The 22,480-nt window shown below is 38.0% G+C and overlaps 1 pseudogene; it reads right to left on the bottom strand.

Annotated features, from left to right (window-relative positions):
* Positions 1-2,908: 2,908 nt before the first annotated feature.
* On the bottom strand, positions 2,909-3,011 carry LOC123582396 (annotated as a pseudogene).
* Between the last annotated feature and the right edge of the window lie 19,469 nt (positions 3,012-22,480).

Below are 22,480 nucleotides of genomic sequence, written 5' to 3'. Positions count from 1 at the left end.
CAGAAGTATGGCATTCAATTTCAATATTAATATAATGTTTTAACGCTTTGGTTTGGGACACTTCTGTTTTTAATAACAGCGCTATTTCCATGATTAAAATTTGTCTTGACAATTAAAAAAACAAGATACTAAAATTGCTTGAAGTTACAGTCACAATACATGACAGAGATGTCAAATGAAAATAAATTCAATTCAATTTGTACCTCAAAAGGGGGCCTGGAGATCGGATTCATTTAGAATTGTAGGCAGAAGTACATGGAATAACGCGGCGTAGATTTATTCAGGGATCGAAGATCAGAGCCCCTGGTTACAGACACTGAACACTGGCTTTACTTTCACTGTCTTTGATCAGATCTATAAGAAATTTTAGGATTTAGTGAGATGTTTAACTCATCCCCCAAATCAATACGTTGTGTGGGGGGGGGTGGAATTACAAGTAGAAAATGACAAATTCATTATTATTTCTAGAACCAACACATTTCAACAAAATTAGAAAAGTTTTATTTATTTTTGGGAGAGACAGAGACAGAGCACGAGCAGGGGAGGGGCAGAGAGAGAGGGAGACACAGAATCTGAAACAGGCTCCAGGCTCTGAGCTGTCAGCACAGAGCCCGATGCGGGCCTGAACCCACCAACTGTGAGATCATGACCTGAGCCAAAGTCGAACGTTTAACTGACCGAGCCACCCAGGCGCCCAGAAAATTTTAAATAGATACTTTAAAATGTTTAGAGTCAGGAAATAAGAGATATCTAGCTAAGACTCCTTCGTTTTCAAAGGCTTTTGCTTTTAGTTAATATCAATGGCAAATGTAAGCCGTATTGGTAGCTGTTTTTTTAAGAAAATAAAGTATGAAATTTCAAAGGTAAACACTTCCCCAGAACTCTAACGTGGAAATCTAATTATGTACGTGGACATCCATAACTGTCATATAAGCATGCTATTATAAATCAGAACAGTGTTAAAACAATGATCCTAAAATATCCTGTAAATACTAAAATATTCACATTAGAAGAAAGATCATAGGTATCTGACATAAATGGCAAGATTTGGTTTTTCTTTGGGGACTAAAACATCTCTACATATTTGTATTTTGCACATGAACTTTGAGGCTATAAATTATAAAGCACAAACCGGTGGAAAGTCTAACTGTATGATTAAGAAACTAAACTAGTTTGCATTTAAGAAGGGATTTGAATTTTGTAGACCTTACAGAATTATATATTCTGCAAAAGTTTGTGGCATACACACACATCCACATACACAACCAGTTATTTTAATGATGTCTTAAATCCCAATAGAAATACTGAAGGAAATAGTGGTGGTCAGAGCTGAAACTGACCCAGAGGAGCAGGAGGAGGAATTTGTAAAGATATGACTGTTCCCAAGACCTCCAACTTTGAAAAGAGGAATTAATGGCTATAAAGGATATATGACAGCAGAATTTCTCAAACATTTGGCACATTATTTGTCCCAAACCACAAAATGATGTGTAAGCACTTCAGGAAAATCTCAGAAGTAAAAGAAAATGGTTCCTACTTGCTAAAGAAAAAAAAAAAAAAAAGGATCTCACAATTTGTCACCTTGGAAAGATTCCATTTCATTTTTTGCGAAATTTGTTTTTAAGTGTGAAGAGCAGAAATTCCCTTCACACTCCAGAGTGTGTACCCTTCACCTCGTAGTCACAGAATAATTCACAGGAGAATATATGTCGTATATTATATATTACCAATGTATATGGTGAAAGGGCTTGGAATATTTTCTTGGTATAGTTTTATTTATTTCATATCTGTTAAAAGTAGAGTTCCTTTTAAAATACAATAGAAGGACAAGAGCCTAACTGATGCTGATGATTGGTTTTTCGTGTCACCATCCAAGAGCAGTGTCTCATACAGCCCTATTCAGCCACTGCCACACCCAAATTTAATGACTCTGTAGAACCCCACAGCATGCATTTCCTTACAGGTTAATTTCTGGGGCTACATACTTTAACCTGACTCCTAAAAACGCATTATCTATCTTCTACCTTCTTGTGTCATATTTATTCTTATAAGACAAATCATACTTTAAATGACATGGGTTATTGAAAAATAAATGAACAGATCATGTATCGATATACTCATAACTTCCTAAAATCAGTAGAGGCTGTGGCAACATGATGTCAGTTTCCTGAAATTTGAAAATAGATAGCATACTGACCCCCCCATTTCTCAATTCTGAGAACACTAATCATTATTACACACAATTTCCCACCTTACTGCGTACACTCTCACCCTCTTGTTTCTTGTGTGTTTTAATGTAAATAAATTATCGTGTTGAAAGCTTCTTGCAGAAGGGAATTCAATCTCCCACCTCATTTTATACTGGTCATGGTGTCTAGGAGACTGGATGACACAAAGCGATAGCTCAATAATACCTGTGGTTGGCTGCTGTGATTGAAGAAGGTATGCCCAAATGGAATTCTTTATGAATGGCATTCTTCTCCCAAGGTCAGCGTGCATGACACCTTCTTCCATGTACACAGTGCCTTCTGGATAGCTCGCACAAAAAGAATAACGTTATTACTAAATTCCACCCTCTTCATCGATTCGTCCCAGCTCCTTACCTATACACACACATTTACACACACGCACATACACACACGTGAAAAAATACCATGGAAACATGCAAACTGTTTGTTTTTGGTTTATTATTTTGGTCACGTATTCAATGCTTTACCCTGTGAATAACAGTTGTTGTTTTGTTTTGTTTTGTTTTGTTTTTGTTTTTTTAAAGGAGAGGAATGGGCCACCTGGGTGGCTCAATCGGTTAAGCGATCAACTTTGGCTCAGGTCATGATCTTGCTGTTGTGAGTTCGAGCCTAGTGTCGGGCTCTGTGCTGACAGCTCAGAGCTTGGATCCTGCTTTGGATTTGTGTGTGTGTGTCTCTCTCTCAAAAATAAATCAACATTAAACATTCAGAGAAACTTCTCTAGTAACGAACTATAGAAATAATCCCTGAAAGTATAGTCTTAAAAATAAATTAACATTAAGATGAAAGGAGAGTAAGAAAGGCTTTTCTGAGTTAATGAATAATGTTAACAAAATTATGAACGTAACAATCATACCTTAATTTAAAAAACACTGACATTCTTTCTGAACTAGTTACCAGAGGAAAATCCTTCTTATTTGGGCCTTTCCAAGGTCATTACTTTGAAGGCAAAGAAAAGTCAAATAATTTGTGCTGGAATTTTAGTAAATCTCAGTAATTTCCCTCACCACCCATTGTCTAGGACAATCGTCGTTGTGACTCATACAAGTATAATTCATATATTGATGCTCTTATGTTCAGAGTTTTTTTTTAAAAAAACATCAGAAAACATCTCTCTAGGCATTTTTTTTCAAAGAATCTGTTGCATTAGACTATGTCAAATATTTGATTGAAACAAATGACATTTCCGTATAACATATAAAATGTGTGCATTGTTACCTCACTTCATGATGTGACACATGACCACGATGTGATGGTCATCATAACCCATAGCTGAAAGTACTCCATCCTCTAATAGCCCAGCCAATCGACCATGAAGCATTTCAGCCAAACAGAACCTTGTAAAGTCCTTAGGTCTCTCTGGCTGCACGTGGAGTTGTTTGTTTTTATCAGATGTTAAAACTTGGTCTCTGTCACAGGGTGGAATTCAAGATAAAATAAAGGCTTAATTATTCTTAGTGAATGCACAAAAATAAAATAACCAGGTAATGCTCCTAATGAAATATTCATAAACGGGAATGCATTAAAGGTGTAAAATATAAATCAGGTTATGCAAAACACACACAGAAACACTTGTTCATGCATACACACAGTTGATCTTGAAAATATGCAAGCTTTCAGGGTGCTTGGGTGGCTCAGTTGGTTAAGCATCCTACTTCTTGGCTCAGGTCATGATCTCATGGTTCCATAAGTTCGAGTCCTATGTAGGGCTCTGGGCTGACAACATGGAGCCTGCTTGGGATTCTTTCTCTCTCTCCCTCTCTCACTGCCCCTTCCCACTGGTTCTCACTCCTCTCTCTCTCTTGTTCTCTTTATTTCACTTGCTTTCTTTCAAAATAAATAAACTTAAACAAGAAAGGAAATAAATGCTCCATGACAGATTGCCAGTGCCTCCTATATGAAATTCATAAAAATCATCAGATAGACATTTTTAATTTTTGTGTTTTTTTTTTCAACGTTTATTTATTTTTGGGACAGAGAGAGACAGAGCATGAACAGGAGAGGGGCAGAGAGAGAGGGAGACACATAATCTGAAACAGGCTCCAGGCTCTGAGCCATCAGCCCAGAGCCCGACGCGGGGTTCGAACTCACGGACCGCGAGATCGTGACCTGGCTGAAGTCGGACGCTTAACCGACTGCGCCACCCAGGCGCCCCCAGATAGACATTTTTAAAAGTAAACAAATGAATACAGAGTTGGGACTGAAAAGAAAGAAAACTCTGGGTCAACCAGAAACTATAGGGGTGCCTGGGTGGCTCAGTTGGTTAAGCGTCCGACTTCTCGGCTCAGGTCATGATCTCATGGTTCACAAGTTCAAGCTCCACGTGGAACTCTGTGATGACAGCTCAGAGCCTGGCACCTGCTTCAGATTCTGTGTCTCCCTCTCTCTCTCTGTCCCTCCCTGATCATGCTCTGTTTCTCTCTCTCTCTCAAAAAAAAAACAAACATTAGTACAAATTTTTTTTAAATAAAATATGCAATTTTCCTCATTTGCGACTACTCCTCAGGCTCTAACTAGCTCTAGACCTGCTTCTGATAACATGAAGGTGGACCATTAGAAGAAAGAAGTAAGTAGCATGTGTCCATTCACTGCCTAGTAGCATAACACACAGAAGCCTCGGATTTCAAACAAAAAAGAAAATGTCCACCTCCGGAAAACAATCTCAAAATATAAAATACCTACTCTGAAAAAAAATCACCACAGTCAAACTGAGACAGGGAAATCACGAGGCACACCAACAAGTCCAAGCGGTGTTCCCAGGAGACGGCATAAAGCTGCGATATACGCGGACACACGTTCATTCGAGCAGGGCATAGAACACCCCATCTCCAGCAGACGCCTCTGTTTCCAGTCTGTTCCCTGATAGGTGGAAGGCATCAGAGAAAAGAAAAATGCCTTGTTCTCTTCTTCATGCAGATAAGTATACCCAGTGCACCTCTAACTCCATAAAACTTTGCTTTTCCCAAGACTACATTTGAGTTCTGGAATAACTTATCCCCAATGCAGTCATCCAGTCTCTGACATTCATAGCCCGGCGTTTGTACAGCCAACCACAGTAAAGTGGATATCAGGACCAGTTTCTAACTGAGATTATTCCCAACTGTTATATTCTGCTTGACAATCCCTACATTTTATAATGACTTTCATGGCATACCCACATTCGTAAGTAAATATATTTACAAAATCATTAACACGATAACAATTCAACTAAGGTAACGTGACATGAAAACCGGCAGCATGAATCCTGTGTTTTAGAAGCCACAAAAGTAAGAATCAAAATATTCCTCAGGATTTTTTAACAATTTTTTTTAATATTTATTTATTCTTGAGAGAGAGAAAGAGAGGGGAGGGCAGAGAGAGGGAGACATATAATCTGAAGCAGCCTCCAGGCTCTGAGCCGTCAGCACAGAGCCCGATGCAGGGCTTGAATCCACAAACTGTGAGATCATGACCTGAGCCAAAGTTGGACGCTTAACCGACTGAGCCACCCAGGAGTCCCTCTTCAGGTTTTTGCTTTTTTTTTTTTTTTTTTATTATTCAGGGAATTTTAAAATGTTAAATGTGGTACAAGAGCTATTTATCAAACTTGTTTCCAAAACATTTAGACATTGAATAACAGAATGCTGTCAAAGTAATTAGTAGAATGGTAGAATATGTATTATAATTCATATATATAAATTATCTATACTGTATAATCTAATTATAATTATATTTAATTGAATGCTCAGGCATTAAGGAAGAAAGGAAAAGAGTGATCAAAGCTTGTGCTAAGGCCAGATCTCAACATGAACGTACTTAATTCAGTCTGGCATGGTTCACCGAATGGGAAGACAAATCATCGACGATCAAGCTGTAAATCTGGGTAGGTAAAGATGAATAATTTTGAACGCTGGGCTGAAAACTTTTGATGTTCTTAGGTAATGTGTGGGAAGCTATTTTATACGCTAGTAAAAGTAGTCAACTCTTACAAGATTCAGCTTCGTTTAGAGTAATCGCCCCTGACCAAGGTTTTGCCTTCCCTGGTGTCAGCGGTCGGAAAGCAGGTGATCTTCCGGCTGATGTACCGTCAGAAGGTCTTTAGGACCTAAAGCTACGTCACGTGCCTACACCATTCACCTCGCTTCGTCTCGTCATGTGGGCATCGTATCATCTCACACCATCGGAGAAAGAAAAGTGGGTATAGCACAATAAGGTGTTTTGAGAGAGGCAAAGAAAAACAGAACATGTTCACGTAACTGTTATTACAATACATTATTATAAGTGCTCTCTTTTATTATTAGTTATTGTTGTTAACCTCTTGCTATGCTTAAATTAAAAATGAAACTTTATCATAGGTGTGTGTGCATAGGACAACAACACAGTGTTTTTAGGATCCAGAACTAGGTTTCAGGCATCCACTGGGGGTCTTGGAATGTATCCCTCATGGATAAGAAGAGACAACTTTCCTGGGGTTTTTACCAATTAGAGAAGTGCATGGGATTCAATTATAGCAAAGGGCACAGAAATTCATGTCTATTAGTTATTTTACTCTTTCATAAGGGTATCTTGTTTATGTTTATTTATTTATTTTGAGAGAGAGAGAGAGAGCAGGAGGGGCAGAGAGAGATGAGGAAGGAGACACCCACGCAGGCTCCACAGTGTCAGTGCAGAGCCTGATGCAAGGCTTGAGCTCAGGAACCATGAGATCGTGACCTGAGCCGAAACCAAGAGTCAGAGGCTTAACCGACGGAGCCACCCATGCGCCCCAGTCAGGGTATCTTAAGTTGAGTCTGAAACCACAACATTTTCTCTCTGTACCATATTACCTGATTTAATTGTGCATGTTTCCTCTATTCCCAATTAGCTCCAGTTGATATGAGGTAAAAGAATGAGAATAGAAAAAAAGAAAATTTTAAGATTTGGGTTTGGGAATGATTTTTTATACATATTGTAAGGAAGTGAGACTGAATTCTTCATCAGGTTGATATGTTATCCCTGAAGACAGTTTCAAAACAGAAGCACAATAGTGGTAGGCACAGAACTGGCAACCCAAACACCATTACAAACTCTTCTTAGGGTGCACCCTCTCACCAGATTAGGGCTTTAAAGATAAATGGTTACTTTCTTAGGCTTCCTTTCTGGTTAGGTGTATATGACTGATTCCAAACCATGAAGTGTAAAAGGAAGTCTTCTAAAGGTGCTTCTGGGAAAGCAAAGAAAAAAAAGGGGACAAACATAGATAAATGTAAGTACAGGAAACATGCACTCTGCTCAGGATGTGATGGCTGGAGCTGCAGCAGCCACCTTGACCCATGACACAACCTCCAACCAAACAGGATCATCGGTCCTAAGGATGTTAACCCACCACACCAATACCAGCAGGAGCCTGAAAAACTGTTCAGTGGGAAAACAAATCTCAATTGTTTAAGCCATGGAAAGTTAGGGGTTCGTTTTACTTTTTTTCTTTTTGCTGTTGCCACGGATGTTATTGTTACTTGGAGTCAAAGTCATTCCTGATCAATATAAAGTTTTTTTTTGTTTGTTTGTTTTTGTTTTGTTTTTTAAGCAAAGGTAACACCATTGAATAAAAGCAGAGTTAAAAAAAAAAAAGCAGAGATGCAAAAAACATGAAGGATAACCCTAAAATATAGCATCCTTTCATGTGCCTGAGCTTTGTATGCTACTTAAGCGAGCAAACTATATAGCTACACAGTGAAGGTTTTGGTCCACTATAATAATGCAAAATTCAGTTTACTCATGACATGAAAAGTCACTGATTCTGAAAATTTGCACCCTAACTTGTTGAGATGAGTTTTAATTGTCATGCATTTGAGACAAGGCCATGTCTTGGGGATGCTTTTATTGTAAAACAAAAATAAAGATAAATGTTTTAAAAAATGAAATATTTAATAGTATATATTATTATTTGTATATGTATATGTTATATAGTATTATATATTATATTATATACTGATACGTTTATAATTTGATATAGTATGGTGTGCAATATGTCTATTTTATATATTATATCTTAATACATTTTATATTTCTATTTTTAAAATATTTGTTTAACGTATATAAATTAATAATTAATTATAAAGTATAGAAATATGTTTCCATAGTGTATAATATTACATATCATATACATTTTATTATATTTATTTTTACTTTAATATAATTATATATTATATACCATGTGCATGGTATATAATATTCATATATTTTAAAAGTTAAAATAACCAGTTTTGATGGTATCTTCAAGATATGTAAAGAATTTGGGGGCACCTGGGTGACTCAGTTGGTTCAGCATCCGACTTGGCTCAGACCATGATCTCATGGTTCGTGGGTTCAAGCCCCACATCAGGCTCTGTGCTGACAGCTCAGAGTCTGGTTCCTGCTTCGGATTCCGTGTCTCCCTCTGTCTCTACCCCTCACCCACTCACACTCTGCCTCTCTCTTTCTCTCAAAAATGAATAAACATTAAATTAAAAAAATATATATGTAAAGGATTTTGCTTTGAAGGATTCAGAATATCCAATGACATAATCTATATTTCACACTATGGGGATACTTTTAAGTGAGGAGAAGAAGGTGGTAAACATGTCTATAGGTCTTTCTAAAAGTGTATTTATTAATTACTGCTCAAAAATTAAGAAAAGGGTCAAAAAGCATTAACAATTAAGACATTTTGAGGTTCCTAGGTGGCTGTTGGCTGAGCATCCGACTCTTGATTCCGGCTCAGGTCATGACCTCATGGGTTAGTAAGATCAGCCCCACATCGGTCTCTGCACTGACAGTGGGGAGCCTGCTTGGGATTCATTCTCTCTCTCTCTCTCTCTCTCTCTCTCTGTGCGTGTCTCTCAAAATAAATAAATAAACATTTTTTAAAAAAATAAAAAACTAAGACGTTTTGAGCGTATGCTTATATTTGTTCATGTTATATAAACCTTTAGCAATCAGTTGCCATGTTCTGGGAAGTATATGCCATGTTGTATCATTTTCAATTAATTTGAAATAACATTCATAAGCTACAAGTTCTCCATCTTTGTAATCTTATCCACCCAGAGCCTATTGGTAATGAAATGATAAATATTGAATGTCTCTAAATAATCTTTAGGCGTCAAGTAGAGTGCAAAGGCTCTTTATTGTGCCATAATCGTCTGATATAATGAGGTTAGACTTCCTCAAATTTTCGGGAGAGGTAGCTCAACATGACTGCAATGTTTTCGGTGTTACAAAGGAAAAAAACCATGTGTGTCCTTCACCAAAAAGGATGACGGTTACTGAAGAATCGAAAGTTCAGCAGTTTGTTCTAGAAGATTACATTCCTCATTGGTGCTTTCATGGGGAAAAAAAAAAAAAGACCAGAGGTTGGTAGTGCTACCACTGATTAAACAAACTTCCAGAAGCAGGATGCCTTCCATGGCTCTCGTTGCTATGCTCTCTTCATAAGTAATTCAACTACTTAAAACTGTTTTCCAAAGTAAAGAATGCAGTGAGTACAATTTTGTGTGTCTGCACTTTGAGTCTCTTCTCCGTTAACCTTTCTCTGAAAAGACACGCCAGACATTATTTTCAGACAATTGTTCTGTTCAGAGAAACACTAAGAACAAATAAGCATATGCATTTGAAGTGTGGAGAACATTTTAATGGCGTTAGAAATAATTTTGCCTTGCTTAGCTGCAGGGCTAACAAAAATGACTCAAGAAAAACAGCCCCAAAATGTGGTGAAAAGCTATTTAGATTTATCACTGAATTTCGTCGGCTGTTTCTCAGACCTTTTCTTTCACCGGCTGATAATAAATGTCATGTATCCTTCATAGTCCTGTCACAAAAGAGAAAGTATCTCTTCATTGAGGCGTAAGGCTGTTCATCTTGTCAAAACCGACAGACTTCCAAATAAAAGATTAAAGGTCTAAGATTTTAATCTCTCAAAGTTGGGGGGAAAAAAAAGAGTTTCCGGAACTTGGATATTCTCTCACGGTGACAAATTATCTTAAAATAACCAGGAGAGACTATATTTTAGCCTCTTAAGCAATAAATGAAATCACAAGTAACTGGTGTTCGGTCATAATAATCTGTCCTAGCAAGTATATGTTGAAAATCTACTAAATAGCTCAGCATTGCTTATGCTACTGAAGGATATCTGTTAAGAAACTTACACAGTTTTGAATTGGCAGGGCAAGCAGGCAGACATAAAAACAATAATCTAAAAAATCTAAAGCAGAATGTGAAGAAATGCCTCAGGTAGGGGCAGAGTCCTCATAGGGAGGCTAATATAATGCGATGATACCGAATATGGGTTCTCTGTTCAGGTATTCTGGGCTCAAATATTTCCCCTCCTCCCTGATTCCGACCTTGGGAAATTGACCTTATCTCTGTGAGCTTCAGTTTTCTGATTTCTGAAATCCATTTTCTTGTCATTCTTTCATACCTATTTCTCAAGGCTGTACCAGCTCCTTGAGAGCAAGGCTGTGTCTTACCCACCTTAATATCTGGTGCATGACTAGATGTGAGTGTCATTTGAAATGTCTACCCCCATTGCCCCAAGAAAGAGATGTCCATCTATCTTAAAGCAACATTTTCCATGTCTGTCTCTCTGTCTGTCCCGGAGACCCTTTATCTCCCTGCCCTTGTTTTCTTTTCTGTGTTGGAATCTGCTGGAGTCCCCCACCCCACCTCACCTCCAGGTCGTTTTCCAGTCACTGTTGAAACAGGAGTCTAAATGTTTTCCCTGACAGAGGTAGGCTCAGAAAGCTTACCCACGCTGTCGTCCTCCTGGTTTATCTCTTGATGTCATATGCCCTTCTTTTTGCCCCTTAGGGTAAATTTTCCTTTTTATCAAATGCTCATTTTTCCTTCATTACAAAAGAGTGGAACCACACAAACATACCAACAGTGACCCGGGAAATACAGTGATACCCAGCACTCGCTTACAAAGTACACACTTCGAGTCGTTCACACGAAATCTCTCCCCTCGTCTGACCCCATTCCCTCCCCTCCCCTTTCCTGACTTTGGTGATTATTACTCCCAAGCATGTCTTTAAATTTTACAACTTATGTTTGTGTATGCAATTCCAGAAGTATCATGTTATGTTTTTAAATTCTGTATAAATGGTATCACATAGCAGATCTTCTGCAAACTCTCTCTTGTTAAATATTATTGCAAAGATTCGTTCGTATTCGTGTGTATACTTTGAGTCGGTTTGCTTGCCGGACAACTTCATGGTACTAATATATCATACTCTATTCTCATTTTGATGACCTTGTTCATGTTTCCTTTATTTATTTTTTACAAATATCTTCTAAGAATACTCTTGTCTGTATCTCCCTGGGTACATTTGTAAAAGTTTCTCTAAGCTACAAGATGGATATAGAATGAGTATTTGAGAGAGAGAGAGATTCTTACAATTTTTCTCTGCCTTGCAAGAAAAATACGTAGCAAGTTTTTATTGGAATTGTATTGGTTACATACTAAACTCAAGAGAATTGATATCTTTACAATATTAAGATCAAGTCTTTCTTAATATATTCCAATAAAGTACTGTAATTTTCTCTACACTGACTTTGCACAGCCTAGTTAAATCAAGGGAGTCCTATGAGCCATATTTTGTTGATTTTTAAAAATAACATCTTTGTGTAATTTGGAGCACCCGGGTGGCTCAGTCGGTTAAGCGACTGACTTTGGCTTAGGTCATGATCTCAAGGTTCGTGGGTCTGAGTCCCACATCGAGCTCTGCGCTGTCAGCCCAGAGCCTGGAGCCTGCTTCAGATTTTCTCTCTCCCTCTCTCTCTGCCCCTCTTCCACTCACACTCTGTCTCTTTCTCTTTTAAAAATAAATAAACATTAAAAATTTTAATAAAAATGAAATAAAAATAATATATTTACGTAATGTGTATTTCATCAATTTCATCTTTGGGATATAGTAATTAGTTAATGTTTTATATGGCCCATATATCAGGCACACTTGATCAATGTGTTATATTAACTTTATTCATTCCAAATAATTCATTAGACTTCCTAAATCAAAATTATATCGTCTGTGAATATGGACGTTTTTATTTTCATTGTCTTTTCAAGTCTTACACCACTGACTCCACTTACTGTCTTTTGTTCCTGCTAAGATCTGTAGGACAACATTGAAAAGGAAGGGTTATACCAGGAATCATTGTCTTGATCCCAGTTTTAACAAGAATACTCCAACGTTTCAACTTCAAGTATGTTACCTGTGGGCGGGTACTGGGTATGAGTTTCAGACATGTTCCTTCAACTTCTGGTTAGTTAAGGTTTGTTTTGATTGTTTTGAAACGATGAATATGTGACCAATTCTACAGAATCTTATAAATGCAGTGGAATACATTAATGACTTTCTAATGTTAATCCATCCTTAAAGCTGGCGAGCAAACTTCAGTTATTACGAAGGGTTATTTGCTTCATGTACTGGCAGATGTGGATGGCCAATATTTGTTCCAGCTTTTTCCTTTTATGCCAGTGAGAGAGAGTGCCCTATAATTTTTGAAGACTTCACCTGATTTGGATATCAGTTCTCTGGTAGCATCATTGAAAGAAATTGTATTAGTTTCTCCCTTTTTAGGAAACTGTAAATGCTTATCACATAGGAGCTTAAAGGTATCTTAAATATATCTAATCATCAACTATAAAAACATTTAACCCTTTTTTTTTATTTTGAAGAGTACATTTTTTATTTCTTTTTTTTTTAATGTTTATTTATTTTTGAGACAGAGAGAGACAGAGCACGAACGGGGGAGGGTCAGAGAGAGAGGGAGACACAGAATCTGAAGCAGGCTCCAGGCTCTGAGCTGTCAGTGCAGAGCCTGACACAGGACTCCAACTCACGGACCGTGAAATCATGACCCAAGCTGAAGTCGGACGCCCAACCGACCGAGCCACCCAGGCTCCCCTGAGAGTACATTTTTTAAATGCAGCAAAATGTACATAACATAAAATGTACCATGTTAACCGTTTTTAAGTATATAATTCCATCTTATTACATACACATTTTTGTGCACCTATCACCACCCCATCCCTCTAGACTTCTTCCCCAACTGAAATTCTATAACCATTAAACAATAACTGAAAGGTATGTTTTTAAGTGCTGAATTTCTATTGGTTTTTAGAATATTGCCTTCAAGCTGAAGAAGACTCCTAGACATGAAGAGACCATAAACAAAAAGAATAGAGGACATTTTATTGTTTAGTGTTTGAAAGACCTCCAGAAACCGGAAGGCGTCCTCCACAAGTAACCGTCTTGCTTGCCTAAGATACAGAAACCATTATAAAACCCTGGAGGACAAAGGGTTCCTCGAAAAGGCACAGCCCTGGGGCACCTGGATGGCTCAGTTGGTTGAGCCTCCGACTTTGGCTTAGGTCATGATCTCAACGGTTTGTGGGTTCGAGTCCTGCATCCTGTTCTGTGCTGACAGCTCAGAGCCTGGAGCCTGCTTCAGATTCTGTGTCTCCCTCTCTCTCTGCCCCTCCCCTGCTTGCTCTCTCTCTCTCTCTCTCTCTCTCTCAAAAATAAGTAAACATTTTAGAAAAGGGACAGCCTCTCCTCCCCCAGAGAGCTTCTAGAAGATACTCTACCAGAGAGGTTAGTGGATAGGTCTGTGAACTGGAAATTAACTTGACTTAGGAAAAAAATTAAGTGATACTTCCTGTTGACCTGACTTAGAGGATTCAGACTCATACCCACTTCATATGAATTCTAAATATGGATTTCTTTTGTTAAGATGTTCTTCCAAAGTCTGAGACAGAATCCTCTCACTATGTGGAAATTGTTGCTGGAAACCATAACAAGAATCTTCGGCCAGGAAAGGAGCTGTTCATCTTGCATCAACTACAATGGGAATATTTTCCTAAAGCCAGTTCACAGCTTGACTTCTTTGACATCTAAGGGACAGCTTTGATAGGAAAAGCACTCAGAGGTGCCTGGGTGGCTCAGTCAGTTAAGCATCTGACTCTTGATTTCAACTCAGGTCATGATCTCACAGTTTGTGGATTCAAGCCCTGTGTCAGGCTCTGTGAGCCAAACCTACATGGGATTATCTCTCTCCTCTATCTCTCTGCCCCTCCCCCACTCACACCTATACTCTCTCTCTCAAAATAAATAAATAAACATTAAAAAATATTAAAAGTACTCATATCAATCATACCAAGTCTCCAAAATTGCTATTTATTTTTTTTTAATTTTTTAATGTTTATTTATTTTTGAGAGAGAGAGAGACAGAGTGTGAGCAGGAGAGAGGCAGAGAGAGACGGAGACATAGAATTCAAAGCAGGCTCCAGGCTCCGAGCTGTCAGCACAGAGCCCAACGGGAGGCTCAAACTCACAAACCGTGAGATCATGACCTGAGCCAAAGCCGGACGCTTAACCGACTCAGCCACCCAGGCACCCCTAAAACTACTATTTCTATCTACCTATTGATGTCTTCTCAAACTAGCTTCACGTCTACTGGGGTACAGTCTTGCCTTTATGTATCTACTCCACTTGAAATTCTAGACAGTCTGGAAGGTGGCAGTGAGGGACTGGAACCAGAAGTTTGCTCTGTTTATGCTGTGACTGAAGCTGACATGTAATTGCGTCTATTCCCAGCTTCAGGGGGAGAGACTTAGCTCAGGGATGTGTAGTTGAGATAGGGATGTTCTGCAGAACTCTAGGTGTAATTATCTCTCCCTAATATCTTCACCATGGGGCTTTGGTATCTTGTTTGAAATGAATTTACACAGAGTTGGACATACCTATATCTGAATATGAGACAAAATCATGCTAGTAGCCCCCACTGGCACCATCATTAATGCAGATGCTTTGGAGAGCTCGCCATTTAGTATGAAGCTGGGAAATTTTTTTTTCTGTGAAGATCCAGACATACAGCAATTATTGGGGTTTTGCAAGCCATTTAGTTGTGGTGCAACTACTCCAGTCTGCTGCTGTAGCCCAAAAAGAGCCAGAGAAAATATGCAATGGATGGACAAGGCCGAGTTCCAATAAAACTTTATTTACAAAGAGGACAGATGCTGGATTTGACCCAAGAGACATAGTTCAACCTCTGCTTTACTGTGAGCTTTCCTTTCACGTCCTCACCTACTTCTAGAAGGAGCAAACTTGGGGCTCACAGGTGGCTAATTAACTTCTAAATATCCCAAACCCTTCCTAGGTTTCCATTTGAGTTGGACTTAGTTATCATTGAACAAAATGATGTCTGAGAGTTATCTTATCCAAGTGACTTGTCAAGAGAGTAATTTTTATGTTTAACTTGTGAGGCTTCGGGGATTGATTCCCTTCTGATCTTTATTCTTAGACTTCATTTATGTATTTGAGTTTTGCCTCAGATACATTCATAAGAAGAAACGTATTACTGCAAAAGTTCTGATCACCCCTGTGTGCTTGTTCCACGCAGACCTTGAGGATATCATAAAGCGCATGAATGGAGATCGGGGGTCATGCCATAGATGTAATGTGTCTACCTTGGTGACATCGAGGCATTAGTACATAACTTGTCCACAAGTGATAAAATGACACTAGTAGGGTTTTTTTTGGAAATACGCTCACAACCTGGATATTAAATCCAGATGGCTTGTCCTGCAATCATATAAGGTTCTCAAGCAGTGTGCCCAGGGGCTCTGGCAAGCTACAGTAAACTCACATGGGTACCAAAGGGTATTTTAATTTTCCAAAGAAGAGAGATAGTCCATACCTTTCTATTTATTTATCCACTGATAACTATATTTCTAAATTATCCTTTTGAACCCTTTTATACCTGTCATTATTAAACTCGGTAAATTTTTCTTTATTTATCTAATCGTGGGTTTTCCATTATATGCTTATTTTTCTAAATCTGGAATTTCTATTATTCTGGCATTAACTATTCTGAAGCTATCCGTCATAGCTCTTAATTTTTTTTTTTTCTGCCACCATTTCCACCTCTTTGTCTTTTTGCTTTTTCTGAAATAAATCAGTGGGTTATTCCTCTAAAATTTTAAATTCTTTTTCATATTACCTAGCTGCAATTAGTTCTGTTTCAACAAGCATATTTGTCTTTAGGAATTTGAGCATAGCCTTTCACAGAGCTAGGCTCACAGGTTCCTTCTAGGACCAGAACTTCCATATGAAGTAAGAACTCCTTGCCAAGGTGAGAGTAATCCTTTGGATGCAATAGTCTGAAATTATATGATCCAACTCATCTACCCTACACACAACTGTAGTCTTCATAAATTACCATTTTAATTCCGCCCTTACCAACTCATCGTTCAGATTGACTTGTATCAATGTCCCTGACTGTGATTCAGTTTAACCACTGATTAAACTTCATTTTGCCCTTCAAATCCATTTCCAAAACTAAACAATACTCTTTCATCAAAAAACTCTCTACGAAAAAAAAAAAAGTGAATGGAGACCAAATCAAAATGTATCCTTCCTAATACAGAATCTATTTGGTAGAAAACAATGTTGGTTTCAACTTGTACATTACAATGCTAAAAAAATCTATCTGGATGTGCAGCTCTCAGAGCAACAGAAAAGAAAAGGGCACATTCAAGCTTTGTTCTTAATTATAGAAAAATGGTATCAGTTGTGAAAACAATTCATGTCCATACTCTAGGATCTGTGTAATTCATAAATCATTTTACTCTTGTAGATAGGACCCTTTAGGTATTTTCATTAATGAAAGGGTACCTCTTTGAGAAAGTATCCTTTCCAAATAATGTTGAGGAAAAGCAGGACGCTATGAATTCCCCCCAAAGATCAAATAAACTAACTAGCTGAGGTCCTGGCCAGTTTTGTTTCAGAACCAAAGTAAGGGTGGGAGTAAGGGAGTGATTTTGTTAAACTTTTCAGCTTCATATCAAACTAAATGCTGTCTTGAATGCCTTTACTACGTAACATGGTGTAGATCTGGTTCAGTATTCAAGAAGCATAAACCCTCCATCTGGGTTATATTGTAGGTGTGAAAGTTTGTAGTTGAAAGACATGTACTTGGCAAAAACTTAAAATCACAGGAAGCTTTTTGAGTAAGTGAAAGGTGAGAAATTACTACAGTCAGAAGATCTGAATATCTGATTTCTTCATTCTGACTTTTACAGTTTTCTTTACAGTGCTTGGAAACTTAAATGAGTCTAAAATCACTATCATTTTATATTTATTTTTCAAAAAAAAAAACTTCTTTAGAAACATTTTGCTCACTGATGTAGGAGACTATTTCTTTACAGAAGTGTTCTAAAATATACAGAAAATCTCGCATTTTACAACTTACATGATATTGAAGGTCAGAACCGAAAAAGAGAGCACGAGAAAAAGACTTTAATAGGAATGTATGTCCCCAAAACTACCTCTCTTTAAATTTCAAAGCTGTAAAGTGGAATGAGTATAATGACACCATCCTTAACACTAGGATGGAAGGGCCTACCTGAAGACAAGCTTCTCTGAGGCCCTTGTAGTCTTTCAGATAGAAGGGTGTAGAGCCTTGCACACACAATTGGGTCTGTCCCTCCAGGCTTTGTACCGCACGGGTGTGATCTTGACCACATCTGTAGGAAAGATTCCCAATCTGCTACATCCGTCCTCTTCACTCCCCAACCCGTATTTCTAGCTCCCTATTGCATATCCCCAACTGGTTGTGTCAGAAGCATCTTCAACACAAGCAACAGAAACATACCCATGATTGTAAGGTTCAAGTTGAATGTCTATGCTAATTCCTGTATAGGTAAATAAGTCAGTGACTTGGAAATCACGCTCAATTCTTTTCTTTTCCCTGACCACCGGATGTAACCTCTCCTACAAAGACACACTTCTAGGGACCACTTTAATTCCCACATACCTCTTGCTTTCATCACATCCTATTTAAACGTATTATCATACTGTTAGATTAGAGTCTTACTATTTCTTACCCCTGTCTCCAGCAACCCTGAAAAGTAGTCTTTCTGTCCTCAGGTCTCCTTTTCCTATTGAGATATAATTGACATATAACATTGTGTTAGAATAAGGTGGATAGCATATTGTTTGATACATGTATATATGGTGAAATAATCATTACAGTAACTTTAGTTACCTTGGATGTCACACAGCGTTACATTTTTTATTCCAGTAGTGACAACTTCTCAGATCTACTTTCTTAGCAACTTTCAAATATGCAATACAGTATTGTTAACTATAGTCATGTTCTGGATGTTACATTCTCAGAACATATTTATCTCGTAACTGGAAGTTTGGGCTCCTTTTTTTATGCCCAGAATGGCCTCAGTGCTGTGCAACTTCAAGGACAATATCTGGTTATGTCAATTATTCTTAAACTCCCTGCAGCGGGTCTCCAGTGACTGAAAGATCAAAGACAAATTTAAGGGCAAATAACTGGAAGAACTCGTGTGTATGATATTTATACCCATGTAAATAATATAAATAAAAAGTGCATATAACCATCATAACATTTGTTAATTTGTGCATATAACACAAAAATAGCAGAAAACAAAAATAGTCAACAAGAGTTTATAATTTGAGAAAAATAATTGAAGTTAAAACAAAGATCCTTTTATTATCTTATAACAAGATAGAGTTATTAATTCACTTTATGGTATGTTATATATACACATCATAATATGCAGGGGACCCACTAAAGTTAGAGATGATTAGTAAACATTCCGAACTGTTGAAGGGAAAAAAGATAAAGATAATTAGGCTAGAGTGAACACACAAAATTCTCTAAAAAGTATCAAAGCATGAACAAGTTTGAAGAATAAAAAACAAAATCTGTCAGATACATGTTAAACAACAGCCAGCTGATGAACAGTATTAATGTCAGATGGATTAGACTTTGGAGTAAAATTATAGTAAAGGTAAGGTGGGCCTACAAGATGGTCACAAATCCATTAATCACAAAAATAGAAATTATTTAAATTTACACATTTCTAGCATTATTGCTTCAGAATATATTTAGGAAGGATTGAAAGAATGACTAATATGGTATAAATCTGCCATAATAATGGAAAATTATAGTTTACCTCTCTAAGATATGAGAAGTAGACCATTAAAAATATAGTATGAATTAGAACAGCACAGATTGCACTAGTCAGAGTCCAATCAAGAGACAGAAATCACATAGCAATTTGAACAATTATTAACTATACCTGAAGAGTTACTACGCATAAAGTTAATTCTAAAGAACATACGAATAGTAGATACAAGAGCACCTTCTGCCTCTAGGGATGAGATCGTACCTAAAGAAGGAAAAATTTGGAAAGTTCCCCACCTCTAGGCCTGAGATCTAGAGCTTGCTGGATGAGCCCAGCCAAAGTTCACAGAATGGCCATGGAGGCCATACTGGCAGAACTCACTGGGAAGTTTTCATCTGTTGTCAAGAAACAGCCATTTCAGGGAGGTTCCACCCACAGACCTTAGTGTGAAGTTACTTAGTGTGTGCCAGGGAAGCTACCCCAAGAGAAGGTGCAGAATATGCGTGGTCACCACGTTCCCCAGAAGCCTACTGGGAAGAGCTCACCAGAACCTGAAAGAACTCTTCCTCTGCCAGTGCCCCTCTGAGTCTCAAACATTGCAGCCTGACACTATGAAATCTGGTAAGAGAAGAATGCTGTAGACCACAAGCAGGGCTCCATGGGGTGGATTTGGAGAGAAAAGGTGATAGTTTCTAACTGGCACAATGATCAACAAGCCTGAGCTAGTAATGACATGAAGAAAACCACACTCAAGGAAGACACACTAGTTTTGACCCTCCCCATGGAACCGAAATGCTTGGTTGACCCACACATGGGACCAAAATGGTTGGTTGACCCTCACATGGAACCAGATGGAACATCTCTGAAAATATAGTTACCAAAGTGGTATAGATTTGGAAATTAAAAAAAAAAAAATTAAATTCAATGACATCATGAGTCAAAGAGGAAATTAAAATGGATGCTTACATATATTTACAATGGACAGATAACAGACATACTACATATAGAAAATTTATGATGCAGTTGAAATGGTTTTTAAGGAGAGATTAATAGCTTAGTTTTAAAAAGAAGAAAGCATCAAAATTAATGAAGGTGTGCATCTAAATTATAAAGTCAAAAAAGTTAAAAAAAAATAAATCTGAAGAAAGGGGAAAAGGTAGGAAATAATAAAATGGAAGACAGAAATGGATAAAAATTTTAAAAGTGAAATAGTGAATGAAATAGAAAACAACGTAAGGTTCAATGAAAGCAAACACTGGTCCTCTAAAATACAATTCTGATAAGCTAGTAAAATATATTTCTTAAGGAGAGAGACAGAAATAGGTAATGCTAGAAGGGGCATTAGAGAGGAGGAGGAAGAAAAGAGGAGAAAAAGAAAACTAAGAATAATTTGAAGAGATTTGCCCTTTCAAACATCAAGACTTACTAGAAAATTAAGGCAGTTTGAATAATTCGGAAGTGGCACTGGGGCTGGATAAGTAATGGAATGGAATGGAATGAAAGAGCCCAGAAACTGGCCAAATGTATGTAGAAACTTGATTTATGACAGAACATCAGTTGCAAATTCATGGGAAAAAACGGTAGATTATATAACAAGTATTGACGGGCAATTGTTTGTGTTTATAGAAAACGATAAAATTCAATTCATCTCTGACTTAATAAAACTATGAAATCCATATGGATTAAATATATAAATATGAAAGGCATAATTACGATTTTGAGGCAAGGAACGATCTTTTAAACGCTATATGCAAAATAAAAGCTTGATTTTTTTAAATACAACTAAGCTTTAAGCTTTTTAGTAAAAAGGGGACCATAAAAAGGATGTAAAAGACAAATCATTAACTGGAAAATATTTGCAGCCCAAGCAGCAACAACAAAAACCCTCCAAATCAGTAATAATCATTTAAAAATACATACAGCAGGGATAACTCTGGAATGGGAGAAAAAAGAGCTCTTGTGAAGACACCTCCCCAGTGAGACAACCATAACTGGTTACAATTATTTTAAAAACTAATTAAAGTTTCTGGAAACTGTCCTAAGGCTGATTTTTAAACAAATTTTTAAAATTATTCAAGAAAGGGATGCCTGGGTGCCTCAGTCGTCTGACTCTTGATTTCGACTCGGGTCATGATCTCACTGTTTGTGAGGTTGAGATCCGCCTCAGACAGTGTGCTGAGCATGGAGTTTGCTTGAGATTGTCTCTCTCTTCCTCTGCCCCTCTCCCCAACTCTTGCTTCCCCACCCCTCTCTCTCTCAAAGAAATGTATCAAATCTTGCTAAGAACAGCCAGCTTCTCTGGAACTTGAGGCAGCATCTACTCCCTTCCCAACCCCAAGCTGGGCAGGATGGAGGCTCCATTATGAGCAGTTAGGGCCAAAAAATATACGGCTTCCTTTCACCGCAGCTCTCAGCCAAAAGTGGTGGTAGTTCCCACTTTTGGTGTAGACTACCAGCATTTTTCATCCCTCCGAACTCTGTGCTGTAGAGATTCTATTCCAGATGAGTGTTACCAACAGCTCAGCAGCTCCCCTGCATCACCCACTCTTACCCCAGGGGTAGAGGATCATGAGCAGTGGAGCCCTGTCTCTCATCGCAACTCCCTCCTAGGGCTGAGGTTCCACATCGGAAGAGAAAGCCAAGAATACTAGTGGCTACTGAGCCCATCCATAAAATAAAATAACCTCCACCCTATCTTCATGCCATATAGAAAAATTAATTTGAAATAGATCATAGACCTAAACATAAGTGTTATAACTTCCAAAAAATATTAAAAGGCAATCACTGTGAACTTCAAGAAGGCAAAGAGTTTTCGTATAGAACGGAAAACATAAAACAAAGAAAAATTGATCGTTTGGACTTCAGCAGAATGAAAAACGTATGCCCTTCAAAAGACAATGCTAACACTTTATGTGTTACATGCACTGTAACACTTTTCTGCAGTCTGTGGCTAGACACATGTATTTAACAGAACATTGGTATCCAGAGTATATTAGAATAAAGCCCTATAGGGGCGCCTGGGTGGCGCAGTCGGTTAAGCGTCCGACTTCAGCCAGGTCACGATCTCGCAGTCCGTGAGTTCGAGCCCCGCGTCAGGCTCTGGGCTGATGGCTCAGAGCCTGGAGCCTGTTTCCGATTCTGTGTCTCCCTCTCTCTCTGCCCCTCCCCCGTTCATGCTCCGTCTCTCTCTGTCCCCAAAATAAATAAACGTTGAAAAAAAAAATTAAAAAAAAAAAAAAGAATAAAGCCCTATATCTCACTAATAAGAACACAAACAACTCTAATCCAA

This window comes from Leopardus geoffroyi, chromosome A1 (assembly GCF_018350155.1).
Source record: "Leopardus geoffroyi isolate Oge1 chromosome A1, O.geoffroyi_Oge1_pat1.0, whole genome shotgun sequence".
Taxonomy (NCBI): domain Eukaryota; kingdom Metazoa; phylum Chordata; class Mammalia; order Carnivora; family Felidae; genus Leopardus; species Leopardus geoffroyi.
This window is presented reverse-complemented; position numbering and strand designations above follow the sequence as displayed.